The sequence below is a fragment of the Neopelma chrysocephalum genome, unplaced genomic scaffold (genome assembly GCF_003984885.1).
Source record: "Neopelma chrysocephalum unplaced genomic scaffold, ASM398488v2 Primary Assembly neopelma1_253, whole genome shotgun sequence".
NCBI classification, from domain to species: Eukaryota; Metazoa; Chordata; class Aves; order Passeriformes; family Pipridae; genus Neopelma; species Neopelma chrysocephalum.
In genome coordinates this window covers 1,533,809-1,547,309 of record NW_020897915.1, presented here as the reverse complement: position 1 = coordinate 1,547,309, position 13,501 = coordinate 1,533,809, and the positions used below count along the sequence as shown (strand labels likewise).

General features: G+C 50.0%; 1 pseudogene; it reads right to left on the bottom strand.

Annotated features, from left to right (window-relative positions):
* Positions 1–51: 51 nt before the first annotated feature.
* Positions 52–1,896, bottom strand: LOC113977703 (annotated as a pseudogene).
* Positions 1,897–13,501: the final 11,605 nt, after the last annotated feature.

The window sequence follows — 13,501 nt, the reverse complement described above, 5'->3', positions numbered from 1 at the left end:
CATGATGAGGTGTGAGCCCCACAAGCACAGCTCTGTGTATGAGCACCTCTTTCAGGGGCCGTGAGCAGGAGTCCTTTGAGCTGATATCAACAGACAGATGTTCTCCTGCAGGGCCTCTGTGTGGGCATCCAGATCATGCACCAGGTGCTGGAAGAGATTGGGTAGTTCAACCCTTCTGAAGTCTGGGGGCAAACTGATCTCTGCTGGATCCCTTTTCTTGTCTGTGTTGAAGTTGTCAAGGTGTTTCTTCCTCTGGGAACAGCACAGGTGCTCCAAGAGACGCGGCAGCTGCTGCAGGAAATCCCTCCTTTGCCACTGTGACAGGGGTACGGTGTTCAGGAGTTGCATCCCAACTGTCTCCAAGGCAGAGGTGGAAAAGCCTACGCCCACCAGACATGGGTGAGGAGCTCAGGCATTTGCAGTGCCAGCTGTCAGGGGGGCCCTGCCCAGCCAGGGGCCTGAAGAACTTGGCCTCAGCCCCGGTGTAGGTCTCAGGCCATGTTGTGCTGGGGATGGAGTGACCTCTGTGAGCTGGCTGCTCACAAAGATGCCTGAGTGGCCTTCCCACACCCCAAACAGCATCTCAGCCAGGAAGCTTTCCTTGCCTTTGGTCAGCTGGAACATGCAGGAGTGGCTGGAGGGCAGCTACATTAAAAGGCAATTGTACAACTTCAGCAAGAGCACCCAGGCTGCTCTCAGCAATGGGCAGAACCAGCGGGCAGTTTTCTGCACATCTGGGGAGGAGCTGGTGCACAGGGTGTGTAGGAGGCTGATTCCTGTGTGTGTAGGGCTCCTGATTCCTCCTCAGCTGCTCCTCGGGCTGGTGGAGGAAGCACAGCGTGTTGTCCCCCTGCTGCTCCCTCCTGCAGGTGAACACCAGCTCCACGCGGATGCAGAAGTTCCTGGCAGGCATCTTCGCTGCAGTGTCCAGCTCCAGGTGGAAGGTGTGACCCGAGGGGGATTCAGGAGTACAAGCACATGGTGCACAACATCCTCCTCACGGGGACTCCAACCCTTGAAGGTGCTGCTGGCCCCGATGGCTCTTTATGGCACCGAATAGAAACTGTTTGACAGCCCAGTGCAAAGACACGTGTGAAGTTGTCCATCAGGTCAGTTGTGGTTGTAGAACCTCTGTCCAGGTCCAGAACAGCCACTGTATGTGCTCCTCTAAAAGCCTTCTGAGCTTACTTTCAGTGTCCTGGTCCTTGTCTTCATTTGCATCATATTTGCCTTCTTCATTTCCAAGAGCACTGGCTTCCCTCACATTGGTGTCAGCATTGCCTTCTTTTCCTCCATTTCCAGCATCATCTTCTTCATTTGTGTCAACACTGGCACCTTTCCATCATCATTGTTGTCTTCCTCCAACTTTGCATCATTGCTTTCTACTTCTTCCTTTGCAACAACATTGTCTTTTCCTCCTCCTCCAAGTGTTTGCTGGATTTCTCCTCCTGGCCACTGCTGTCTGGCTCACGGCTTGTTTTCCTGAGGCTACAGCAGAGTCCCAGAAGCAGGCCCAGGACAGCAGCAAGAGTCCACAAGTGCCATTGCTGCAGGACAGCCCCGAGCTTGTTTTCCTGAAGCTGCACCAGAGCCCCAGGAGCAGGCCCAGGACAGCAGCAAGAGCCCAAAAGTGCCATTGCTGCAGGACAGCCCCGAGCAGGGCTCCCCAGGCCCTGACACTGCGCTCCAGGGGCCCTGCTCCAGCTCCTGCAGCAGCCGACTCATCTCCTGCTCGAGATACTCCGCACGCCACTCCATGCGCTCCCTTGTGACCTTATCCAGCTCATCCCCAACCAATTATGGGTACTGGGTGAGGCTTTGCACAAGCAAGGCAAGGAATTGGAGCTGATGTCGCAGACCATTGTACTTCTGAAGGTCCTCTGTGTGGGCATCCATATCGTGTGCCAGGTGCTGGAAGAGGTTGGGTTCAACCCTTCTGAAGTCTGAGGGCAAGCTGATCTCCACATGAATGCTCCTGTTGCCTGTGTTGGAGTGGTCAAGGTGTTTCTTCCTCCGGGAGCAGCACAGGTGCTCCAGGAGACCCAGCAGCTGTTGCAGGAAATCCCTCTTTTGCCACTGTGACAGGGGTACGGGTCACAACGTTGTCTCCAAGATGCAGCTGAGTCATCTGCCGGTCTAGATACTCTGCATGCTACTCCATGCGCTTCTGTGTGGCCTCATCCAGCCCATTTCTGACCACCAGTGGGTACTGGATGAGGCTCTGCACAAGCAAAAGGACATTGGTTTCCAAGAGACATTTCCCAGGGGTGATGAGCAGCTGCAGGGGGCAATTTCCCAGTGGGCAACTCCCAGAGCACCTGCTTCTGTGTGTCCAACTGATTCAGTTCTGCTGTGTCAGGGCCCTGGGGAGTGTCTGGGACGAGCAGAATCCTCATTGTCTCCCCAGTGAACACAGGGAGTCTCCCCAGTGAACACATAGCGACAGCAGTGGTGCCTCTTGTTTGGTCCCTGCCCAGCCAGAGCTGCCAGGAAGTTTCACAGCCCATGGGAAATTCCTCAGAGTGCAAAGGGAACACAGGGTGAAAAGCATCTGTGTAGCCACCGTGGTCTTCAGTGACTACTGCACGGGGGAGACCATTAAGAGGAGGATGCTGCTGCTCTTCTCAGAGGGCTGCTGCACAGGGGTGGTGGGGGCAGGTGTGGCTCAGCTTTGCCTGCTTGACTTTTCCTGGCTCTTCTCTGTTCCTCTTGTCCTCTGAATTCTCCAATCTCAGACCACCACGTCTGGTTGCTCAGAGCCAGGCTTGCCAAGTGCCCTCAGTGATGTCGCCTTCATCAGCTGTGCTTGCCAGTAAATCAGCCACTTCAGCTTGCTGTGGAGGAGCTGGGAATTACCTCAGTTTGCTGCAGATGTACTCATGAAATCCAGAACAGCGTGGTGATACAGAGATCACCGGGGTAGGATGCAACTTCCTCTGTAGCAGTCCAAAAACCACAGAGGACCTGCAGAGAAATGGAGCCTGTCCTTCTACATGAGGCTGTTTCTTTGAGCTGGCCAAATTCTTGTCCACAGGCTGAAGTTATGAAGACCCCTATGAGACTGGCTGAGAAAGTTGGGGCTATTCAGCTTGAGAAGAGAAGGTTGTGTGGACGCCTTAAAACAGCCTTCCAGTATCTTAAGGGGCCTACAGGGAAGCTGGAGAGGAACACTTCATCAGGAACTGGAGTGACAGGACAAGGGGGAATGGCTTTAAACTGAAAAGAGAGTAGGTTTAGATTAGATGTTAGGAAGAAATTCTTCCCTGTGAGGGTGGTGAGGCCCTGGCACAGGTTGCCCGGAGAAGCTGTAGCTGCCCCATCCCTGGAAGTGTTCCAGGCCAAGCTGGATGGGGCTTTGAGTAGCCTGGTCTAGTGGAAGGTGTCTCTGCCCATGGCAGGGGGATTGGAATGAGATGGTTTCAAAGGTTCCTTCCAACCCAGACCATTCCAGGATTCTATGATTTCCCCATGACCAGCATTGGTCCCCCCAAAAGACCTCCCATCTCTTCCCTTCTCTGGTGAAGAGAGCACATTCTGATGCTGCTGGTGGTGTTGGAACAGGTTGGTGGATGCTCTTCCTGCCATCCCATGGGCCTGACTCCCCTCTGAAGTCTTCGGCCCTGAATCAGCGTCTTCAAATGACAGTTATCTCCCCTCCTTCCTTTTCCATTCTGCACTTGAGTAGACCAACATTTCTCTTTGTTTGCCACAGAACAGCCCAGGTCCCAGTTCCCATATTGTGGAGCCTTCTGCCATAAATCAGCCTGATAGGTTTACTCTCTACGTAATGGGAAATTATGACAAATGCAGCTGTATAATCTAGTTAGTAACTCACCATAATGACTGCTTCTGGGGTGATTTATGGGTTTTGTCATATGTGAGCTTTCAGAACATTAGAGATTACATTTTTCACACTTTTTTTGTTGGAATCTCAGTTTATTAGACTTCACTGCAGCATTAATCACTTGCAGTACAACCCTGGACTTCACAAATGTATCAGATCAGTGTGAAAAAGGCAGAGAAAACAAGAACTGTTGTGAATTAATGAGCCGGGTAACACATGTCTCACAACCAGTGATGAAACAACCTGTGTTCTTCTTCATGCCGCAACAGAAAGCCCCAAAGTCTGGCTTTTTTTTCTTTTTTTTGCACAACACAGGCAGCAGCAAAGAACTGAATCAACACAGCCACGCTTGAAACCTGAAAGATCTGTGAGGCTGAGTCTCTTCTAGCTAATGGTAAAATGATGTGTGAAACTGTCCTAAATGTTCAAATAAAGAAGATTGATTCACAGTTATAATATGGCTTATAAGCAAAACACTGGGATTCTATAGGAGAAATGCATGTGTTGTGAAACAGCCGATAAATCAGAGAGACAGTTCCAAGGTCTACTGTGAAGGTCTGGGAAATGTTCAGAGTTGCCATCTATGGAGTTTGATGCGGGATAAACTGGAACAAAAGGCCATCATCACCCAAATTGCTTTGGTTTAGACTAGGGTTTTTTTCCTCAGATAATACTGTGTAATACTCCAGAAAATATGTTGTAAGGGTCACTGTGATCCATGAGACACAAGCAGGGAGGCTGGGGTTGATGCAACATGTTCCCTGCACTGGGAGGGTGGACAGAGGGCAGGCCTGTTTTGGGGTAAATCAGGAAGTGTCAGACCCCACCTCAAACCTTGACTGGACAAAGCCTTGGAATCGCAGAACATCCTCGGTTGGAAGGGACCCACAAAGGTGATCAAGTCCAACTTCAGGCCCTGCACAGGACACCCCAACAATCCCACCCTGTGCCACTGCATGTCCTGGTGGGCAGCATCACACAGCTCACTGTGGTTTGGGGTGGGGGGGTAAGATGATCCACAGGTGGTGAGGAGTATCCCTGTTCCCTGAGCACCTGGAGAGCTGCAGACACCGATAACCGGTAAGGACACCAGCCTGGGAGGTGACCTGAGGTTGGTGAACTGGTGTCTCCTTTCAGCTGCTGCTTTCTGCTAAAGATAACACAGCCTGTTACCAAGCTCTTGTTGCTGAGGTGATAAATGAGTGGTGAGATTCTGTGCTTCATGTCCCTGTTTTTTTCTGCACTACTTTTACTCAGCACCGGGAAGGATTGGGCCAGAATGGAGGGGTTTGGGGTCACAGTGCTGGAGCTGGGATGGGCAGCCAGGCGGAGCAGCTGGAGGTATCACAAACCCTCTGCCAAAATACAGTGCTGCTCTGTTAACGCAAGATGGGGATACTGAGCCCAACTGTGAATATCGATGGGATGCCACAGTGCTCAGGGCACTTCAGAGGAGAGGTCCTGCTCCAGGCTGAGCTTTTTGGATACTCAAGGAGCAGCTCAGGCATAAACCTTTGCATCTTTCGTGAGCCCCTGCTGCTTTCTTAACCCCCTTATTGGGCTGTGCATGGACAGTTGTCTGTGGAAACTTGGACATGAAGGACCATGGATGGGCATGAAATGTGGCCTTCCAGTAGAAACAGCTGGGCTGAACACTCCTCATTCCAGCGACGAACCTTTGCTCTCAGGAGCAGCAGATTCCATCCTTCATTAAAACAGAGCCTTTTTTTAGTTATTATTTTGAGGAACGCAAAGGACCTTTCTTGTTTATTTTATTAGCATTTTTAATTACTCTTGTTTGGGCAGTGCATGAGAAGCATGAAATATTAGATATTGCCAGAGTGGGGCATCTGCAGTGGGATGTGAGTGTCGAATCTCCTTTTGGAGATTTGGAGGTGTGGGAGTCAGAGGCTCAGGTCCTTCAGTGACCAGCAGCAAATGGGAGACAGGCACTGCACAGACACAGAACGTAACATAAATCATGGCCAGATTTTCCCTGCCAGGTAAAAGGAACTCTGCTTGCATGTGTTGTTTTGATTTTAAAAACACAAAAAGGAAACCAAAACATGCACCCGAGTTTTCTTCTTCAGCTTGATACAGGCAGGGAAAAACTGTTTCCATGAGTTTGTTGCATCCATTCCAGACTTCAGGCACTGATGCTGGTCCTGAGCAGGAGGCATCGCCAGCTTGGATGAAATTTGGTGCTTAAGTGTTTGGGTTTGAAGTGCCTGCAGAGGGACTGGGCAGAGAGCGCCGAGGGCTGTAGGCAGGGCTGGGAGAATCACTTGTGTCCTGCTGGGAAGGTGTGGTAACAAGAGGGTGAAAGCAAGTAAAGAAACAAATCCAGTTTTTGGCAACTCTTCAGTCATCCACACTGAAGTGACTGATGTGGAAAATGTGGAGGCTTCAACAGATAAACCCCAGCAAGTGCCATTCTCTGCAGGTCTTGGATGATGCCAGCAGTGTCTCCACAGGAACCTAGGGAGGAGGAGAAGCATCCCAGTGATTACAGAATTGCAGGTGGTTGATTCAGTATCACCTTGAGCCCAGGTGATGCTGCTGCTCTGCGCAGGACTCGGCACAGCCAGAGGCAGGGGCTGGACAAAGTTCTGTGCCAGCTCAACCCCCCTCTGACTCCACCAGCTGTGCCAGGCCAAAAATATGGTCAAATCCCAGGCTCAGCCTATGTGATGTGGGAGAGATTTTAGCCTTGATCACAAGCACATGATGGGCAGTTACCCATCCTCACAGAGCCTGTAGGCTTTGCATTCAAAACCAACTTATGGATGGAGTGTGCAATGCATGGACGTGGGAGAAAACCCCAAAAAAGCACCTTGCAGCATCAGACCTTTAGATCTAAGTAGTGTGGCAGGGGATAAATCCAGCTCAGAGCTTCTCAACCTGTGCCTGTTTGTCTTCAGGAGGAGAATCAGAGCAAGGATGGGGAGCATGAGAATATCCCAATGTGCTGCCCTGGTGGCTGCTGGTGCCGGATGAACATCCCCAGCCCTCCCTCACTGGCAGGAGCCCACTGGTTTTCTAGCCCTCCAGCACAGACAGGGAGGCCCAGGCTGCTTTGGGCAGCTGCCTGATTTTCCTGTGCCTCAAGCTGGCCCGGCTGGATGCTCTCAGCTCCGACGTGGTCTGGAGGGGAGAAAACAAGAGGCATTCCTGCCGTGTGAGGGAGCAGAGCTGTCACACAGCGCCGTCCGTCGTGTCCCGCTGACAGATACTGGCTGCAGCAAAGAGGCTGGAAACCAAAAATAGCCCCTTCCCTACACAGGAAATAAATAGATGGGAAGGCGTACGTGCACCCAAGTCTCTGTGTTCTGTGCTGTGCCCCAGTGGAGAAGCTCAGCATTGGGAAGGGGGTGCTCCTGCCTGCCCCCAGGAATGGGGTGGGTGTGGCATGGCCGGTGCACAGATGCCAGCCTGGCCTGACCCGGCATCTCCCAGCTCTTGGACTGCAGTACCATGTGCATCTCCAAACTTCCACCACCTCTTGGGCCTGTCCACATCATCTCAGACAGTTTCTCCTCCTGGCAGGTGCAGCTAATAAGTCCCATGTGATTTTTTTACCTCTATTTTTGGCTTCACACTGACAGAGGGCAGGGTGAGACTTTAGATTTTGGGAAGAAATTCTTCCCTGTGAGGGTGGCGAGTGATTGGCGCAGGTTGTGGCTGCCCCATCCCTGGAAGTGTTCAGAGCCAGGTTGGACGGTGCTTGGAGCAACTTGGTCTATTGGAAGGTGTCCCTGCCCATGGCAGGGGGGTGGAACGAGATGATCTTTAAGGTCCCTTCCAACCCAAACCATTCATTAATTATGATTTTAATATTTTATGATTTTCTATGCAGCACAGAGCAAACTGTCCCCATTAGGCTGGCTGGCATCTTCCTTTTGCTCTACTGAAAGTCTGTTTCCCCCCTCCTTCTTGCCTTCATCTTTCTTGGAGGAAAACTGTCTTTTATTGCATGCTAGAAAAAATGTAGACCACTCCTTATCCCCAGCCCTGAACTGAGAAGTAGGGAGTAAAACTAGGGAGTAAAACATAGGTGGTGGACCAATGCCACGAAAACTTTCTCCCCATGGCTCCATGTCTCTGTCTGCTCCCAGGGTGCTGCTTTTCCTCCTGGGGACCAGTGCCCAGAGAGTGGAAAATCGGGGGTGAATTGTTGAAAAGGCTCCGTTTGGAGCTTGAGTCGATGGCTCTGCTCTGAGGTCAAGGAACTGCTGCTTTTGCCAGCAAAAAGAGCCCAGATGTTTTTCAATTTACACAGGCGAGCTCTCCAAAAGCAGGTTAGCACTGTCATGCTGCACGTTTGGGAAGGACCCCCTCTTTCCAGAGTCCCTGGCATAAAATATATGCTGTGAAACAGGAGGTCGGAGTGCTGAAGTGATTTAAGAGCCTTTGCTCCGACTCAAGGATTTTGAAGGGGTCTTCGTGTTTGTTGTGTTTCTGGGTTCTAATATCAATGAGAGAATTAAATCATTATATTGAAACATCAAAACACTAATGCTTTGTTTTCATTGGCATGAACCAAAATGATCTAACTCAAAAGCCATGAAATATCAGCCTTTTTTTTTTTTCCTGACGATGAATAATAAGATCTCTGGCTGCTTGTGATAGTAAATTTAATAATGTCAGTGATTTGAAAGGTTTGAGTCCTAAACGTGAAGAAATGTGTTTTACCCCCTCCACCCTCTGCATTTTTCTTCCCTCCCCCCTCCACTACTGTCAGGAAGTTTTGTGGTAAATAAGCCAAAATGTGGGTCTCATGTACCAGGTGAGTGCCAAACTCTACATACCCGGCGCGAACCTCCATCTCCCAGGTGGTCTGAATTTGCTTATAGCTGGGTCCTGTAAGCAGATTTAATATTTCATAAGCACTGCTCCATCTCATGCCTATATTATTGACACCACATGGAAGTCAGGAAATTGGTTCTTTCTGGGAACAGTTTGCAGAAATATGCAGCCTGTCAGCTCCTTTCTCATGGGGTGCATTAACAGAGGGGCTCGCAATTACAAGTAATGAACCTTCTCCAGATGTCTGCAGTGACTCAGCTCCAACTTTATCTTCGACGGACGAGATGGACTTGACAAGATGGATTATTTGTGGATATAATATAATGGCTTTGCAAAACGTGGAATTCCCAATTATTGCAAGGCAGGCGAAGCATTCGGTAGGAGCAGGAACGCCAAGGTTTATCCACTGGATAAACAACAACAACCCAAAAGGAAATAGGCTGTGCCATTTCCCCCCTCTTGAAACTACCAGTGTTCCCATGCTGTTTTAATTCTTCCTCTTTACGATACCGTTTATGTTACACACATTAAAGTTAAGTCATGTCTTTAATAAGATGGAAACTGGAAGTGAGATTTTGAAGGAAAAGGAGCTCGGAGTCCTAAATTTGCTCTGTGCTTGGAGAGCACAGAAAAAACAACAGAAAGGATGGGATATACCAAAGAAAGCAATTTTAATTGTCATCTTCCATGGAAAATTGAATCCAGTCGTTCCCCACCGCTGTGAGTGCCAACGTACTGTGCTATATATGGCTGGGTGCTTATTTTAGCAGCTCAGCTGTACAGAAAAAGTGTAACCAAAGTGAAATTTCTCGGGTAAAAGCTCTGCCTGCAAACGATGCATAGGGTTTGCTGGGTTATAAATTTCAAAACAGGTATTTCAAGGCCTGCGTCGAATAATTGAAACAAATCTCTTTTACTTTGGGTTTGATTAAGAGCGATAATTTCATGCTAATGCCCTCCGAAGGAATACTTGTCAGGCGTGGATAAAGAGATGCTGAATTATCTTTCTTTTAAATCACAGGTCTCCTGGCACCCGAGTGGTAAGGCTGGGGTCTCCTTGGGGAAGTATTTGTATATCTTTTTGGGCTGAGCTGCAGGTTCGTTTGATGTGGATCTTCAAGATAAAATTACTGCGCTCCAGATGTTCCAGTTTAAATGTTTGTACATAGGGATTTCCTTGGTTGTTGAAGAGAGGAGACTCAAAACAGACTCGGTCATTCATGCATCTATTTCTAGCACATGTTTTGCCATGTTTGAGGAGGCGAATGTCGAGAGGAGCTTTTATAAACAGGCCTTTCTTTCTCAGAGCACGGTTTGTTTACCAGGTAACGCGCAGGGCAGGTTTCTGCAGTGCTAACAGCAAAATGTTGATTTAAACTATCACACCTCTCCCACCAGCTCCAAAGATCTTCCTTTCTCATTGGGAAGAGAAAAGAAAGGGGGAATTCTCCTCCCTACCTGTTGCCTGCCAAGGTGAGATGTGCTCTGCCTGCATCCCCACTGTGGGTTGTTGCACCTTCTGCAGTGGCTTTTTCCAGGCGTGGGAAAGGCTGAGTTCTGGGGATGCTGGACCCATCCTGACCCCAGGTGGTGTTGATCCATGAAACCCTGCTCCCATCCCTACTGCAATCAGACTCTTTGCCCCCTCAGGATCTCCTTGGGCTGAGGACATCAAGAGTTTCTCTACAAGAAGAGCCCACTCAATAACCCACCTGCAAGAGACAAGCTCTGCTGGCACTTGGGAGTTTAATCCCAGCTGGGAAAAAGCAGAGCCCTTTCCTGTGTGCTTTTGTGCCAGGGAGGAGGCAGCAGGATTGCTTCCTTACCATGATTCTTCATGGGTGTCCTCAGCAGTTTGGGACAAAAACATGTCTCAAAGCAGCAGCAAACATGTGTGGAGACAAATGACTTCAAAGGGTGGTTGATAATTATCAAAAGGAAAAGCCAGCCCTTTGTAAATAAGAACAAAAAAGAGCCCACTGCAGGACGGGGTCTATCCTGGCGCCAGTTTTGGTGGCATTGAATGCAGCAGTGTGGGAGCAGGGCTGGCTTCCCTGTTTTGGGTGTCTGTAGAAGTCAGTCTAGAGGGTTGTGCTGCTTATGTGGGGAGCAGGAGCTGATTCAGCAGTTGTTGTTCTGTTGTGGTCACTTGGGGTGGCCTTGAAGTCTCAAGTGGTGGCTTTGTTATCATGGAGATGCACCGGAGGCGTTTAAATCTTCACTTCCATGTATCCACAAACCCTGCTTTGGACAGTAATTCAGAAATTTGGGGAAGAACAGACAACCTTATTAAAAAGTACAACAGAGAAGAGGCAGGGGAATGAGGAACAAGGTGGTGGAAAGGAGAGCTGCCCTGAGGTTGGTGCCAATCCTCTGTGCCCCACAGTAGAGCCCTGTCTGAAGTGAAAGCACGAAGCAACTGCACTTCTCGGGAAAGCGGGAAGTGAGCACCGCATGGAAATGCAAAACACACTCCTGCAGCAACACGCTCCCCTCTCCCTCCTTTTCCATGCGCGCAGCCGAGCAGCTCCGAGCCGCAGACAAGGTGAGCCTGCTGCGTGCAGCCACCTGCTCCCGGTCCATTTCCAGCCGGAGCATCTGGGGCTCAGGCCGCCTCTTTCCGGGCACCTCATCCCTCTCCATCTCTGGTGGTGGTCTCGGATGAGCCTGAGGCTCCGCGGCTCCGCATCTGCCGGGGGGAGCGGGACCGTCCCTGCCGGCCCCGGGGTGTGAGCGGGCGGCCCTGTCGGATGTTTCCCAAGTGGCCCAAGGCGTTTGTAGTGAGAAAGGAATGTTCTTCCTGTCCCGCCCCATCCTCTTTCAAAGCCCTGCAATTCCAAGCCAGCCATATGATTCCCTTCCCAATATATTCTTCCCTTCAGCTGTATTTTACTGTTTTAGGGGGTTTGCTAGCCCCTAGTAATATATAGTAATATATCCCCCTCCTTTATGCTTGAGGGAAACATCTCCCTGCAAAACTGCATGGAGGAGAGCTTGTGTCTTTGCCCGAGTGAGGGGTTCACCTGCAAAGTGCATGCAGACACCTCTGTGACCTTTTGGGATACAGACCTTGGAACAAGTTGCCCAGAGAAACTGTGGATGCCCTATCCCTGGAAGTGTTCAAGGCCAGGTTGGACAGGGCTTGGAGCAACCTGGTCTATTGGAAGGTGTCCCTGCCCATGGCAGGGGCTTGGAACAAGACGCGCTTTAAGGTCCCTTCCAACCCAAACCTTTCTGGGATTCTGTGGTTCATCCCCACTCAGCCATATCCATGCAGACATGTGAGATTTGGGCTTTCATACCACCATTTCCCACCGGAGTGGTAAAAAATCTCATGGTTTGATTGTATTTTAAATGGTGCTGCAAAGTAGGTACAAGCAGCTTTCACCCTGAGGAGGAAAGAAAATTGAGAATATTTGGTTTTGTTGTTACTGCTGCCAAATTTTGTACCCTCATTCTTGCACCCAGCACAGAGGGCAAGGACAGCAGCTGTGTGCTGGTGACTGTCCTCTCCAAGGTGACCTGCTGTTCATCATGACAACCCTGCTCCAGTCCTCACAAGCCAGTGCCTGGAGAGCTGGTCTGGCCATTGCTATGAGCTCCTGGAGTTTGCTCTAGGGTTTGTTGCAGTGCTTTGGATGTCAAGTCCTGGCTGGCCAGAGATGGCTTGATAATCTAAAGGTCTGAGGAGGGTAATAAGCTGACAAAGAAGAAATAAGAAGCACAAGAAGAGTTGTAGCCCAGAGGTGTGATCTTTCCAAAGCCGGGTAAGGAAAGCTCCCTGATGGTGCAGGATCTTAGACTTAGTTGTGAATCATAACAAGATGCACTTTTGTTTGGTCTAATTCTGCCTTTTGCTTCCAGCTTGTGATGATTTTTGAAGCAAAATATGCAAGAAGCTGTGCTGCACTTTCACTATTCTGCACAAGTTCCCCCCAAGCCCCCAGCATCACTCTGCAGTTCCCAGTACTGTGGTTTTGGGCACAGAAATGTTTGGTGTGTGGAGGTGCCGACAATAACAGTGGGGAAGTCACAGCCTAGGCTCAAAAAACTTGAAAACTCTGTTTTGCAGTGGTGTCAGTGACCTTACATGTGTGTGAGGGAGGAGTTTTGAACCTCTTCACAATATTAGTGTGGGAAGATATATCTCAGAATTGCCTCTTTCCCACAACCTGAGCACAGGGGAGTACTTTGAAGAGAATGGGCTTTGCATTTTTTACACCTCTTGAAGCACATGTAAAGAATTGCCTGGAGAATATACCCACCCTGGCTCCATCCACACTGACTGCTCAGTCATTCCTGGCATTGCCACGTCTTACCTTGGCCAAATGTGGATGTCTGCGGCTTGTAGGTCCCAAAGAGAAGAGTCCTCCGCTCCATGTCCACGTTTTCTTCTCTGAGTGGATTATTTGCTTCACTCCTGAGGTGAAAACCGGCTTATGTGCAAAATTGGTTTGGGGATAAAATCAGCCAGGGTGGGAAAAATGGCAAGACAGGGGGGAAAAACAGCCTGGCAGCATAAATGTAAATCTTAGGGGTAAGAACCAGCATGTGACAAACAGGTGCAATTTTCCTGGGATAAAAGGAGCTGTGCCACTTCAAAGAGGTTAAACACTTGCCCGTGGTTGTGCAGGCTCCCTGGTGCTGTGCAGTTCTCCCTTTAAACCATCCGTGTGGGAGTCCAACACCACGCTGCGGCACAGAGCATCATCCCAGGTGGCCCTGCAGCTCCTGTTGCTGTCCCTGGATGGTCAGAGGTCCCCCTTGTTCCCCAGGGGAGCAGCCCTCGGGCACAGTCGGACCAGCAGGACTCCCACTGTCCCATGCCGGAACACTTTGTCCTTGGATGCT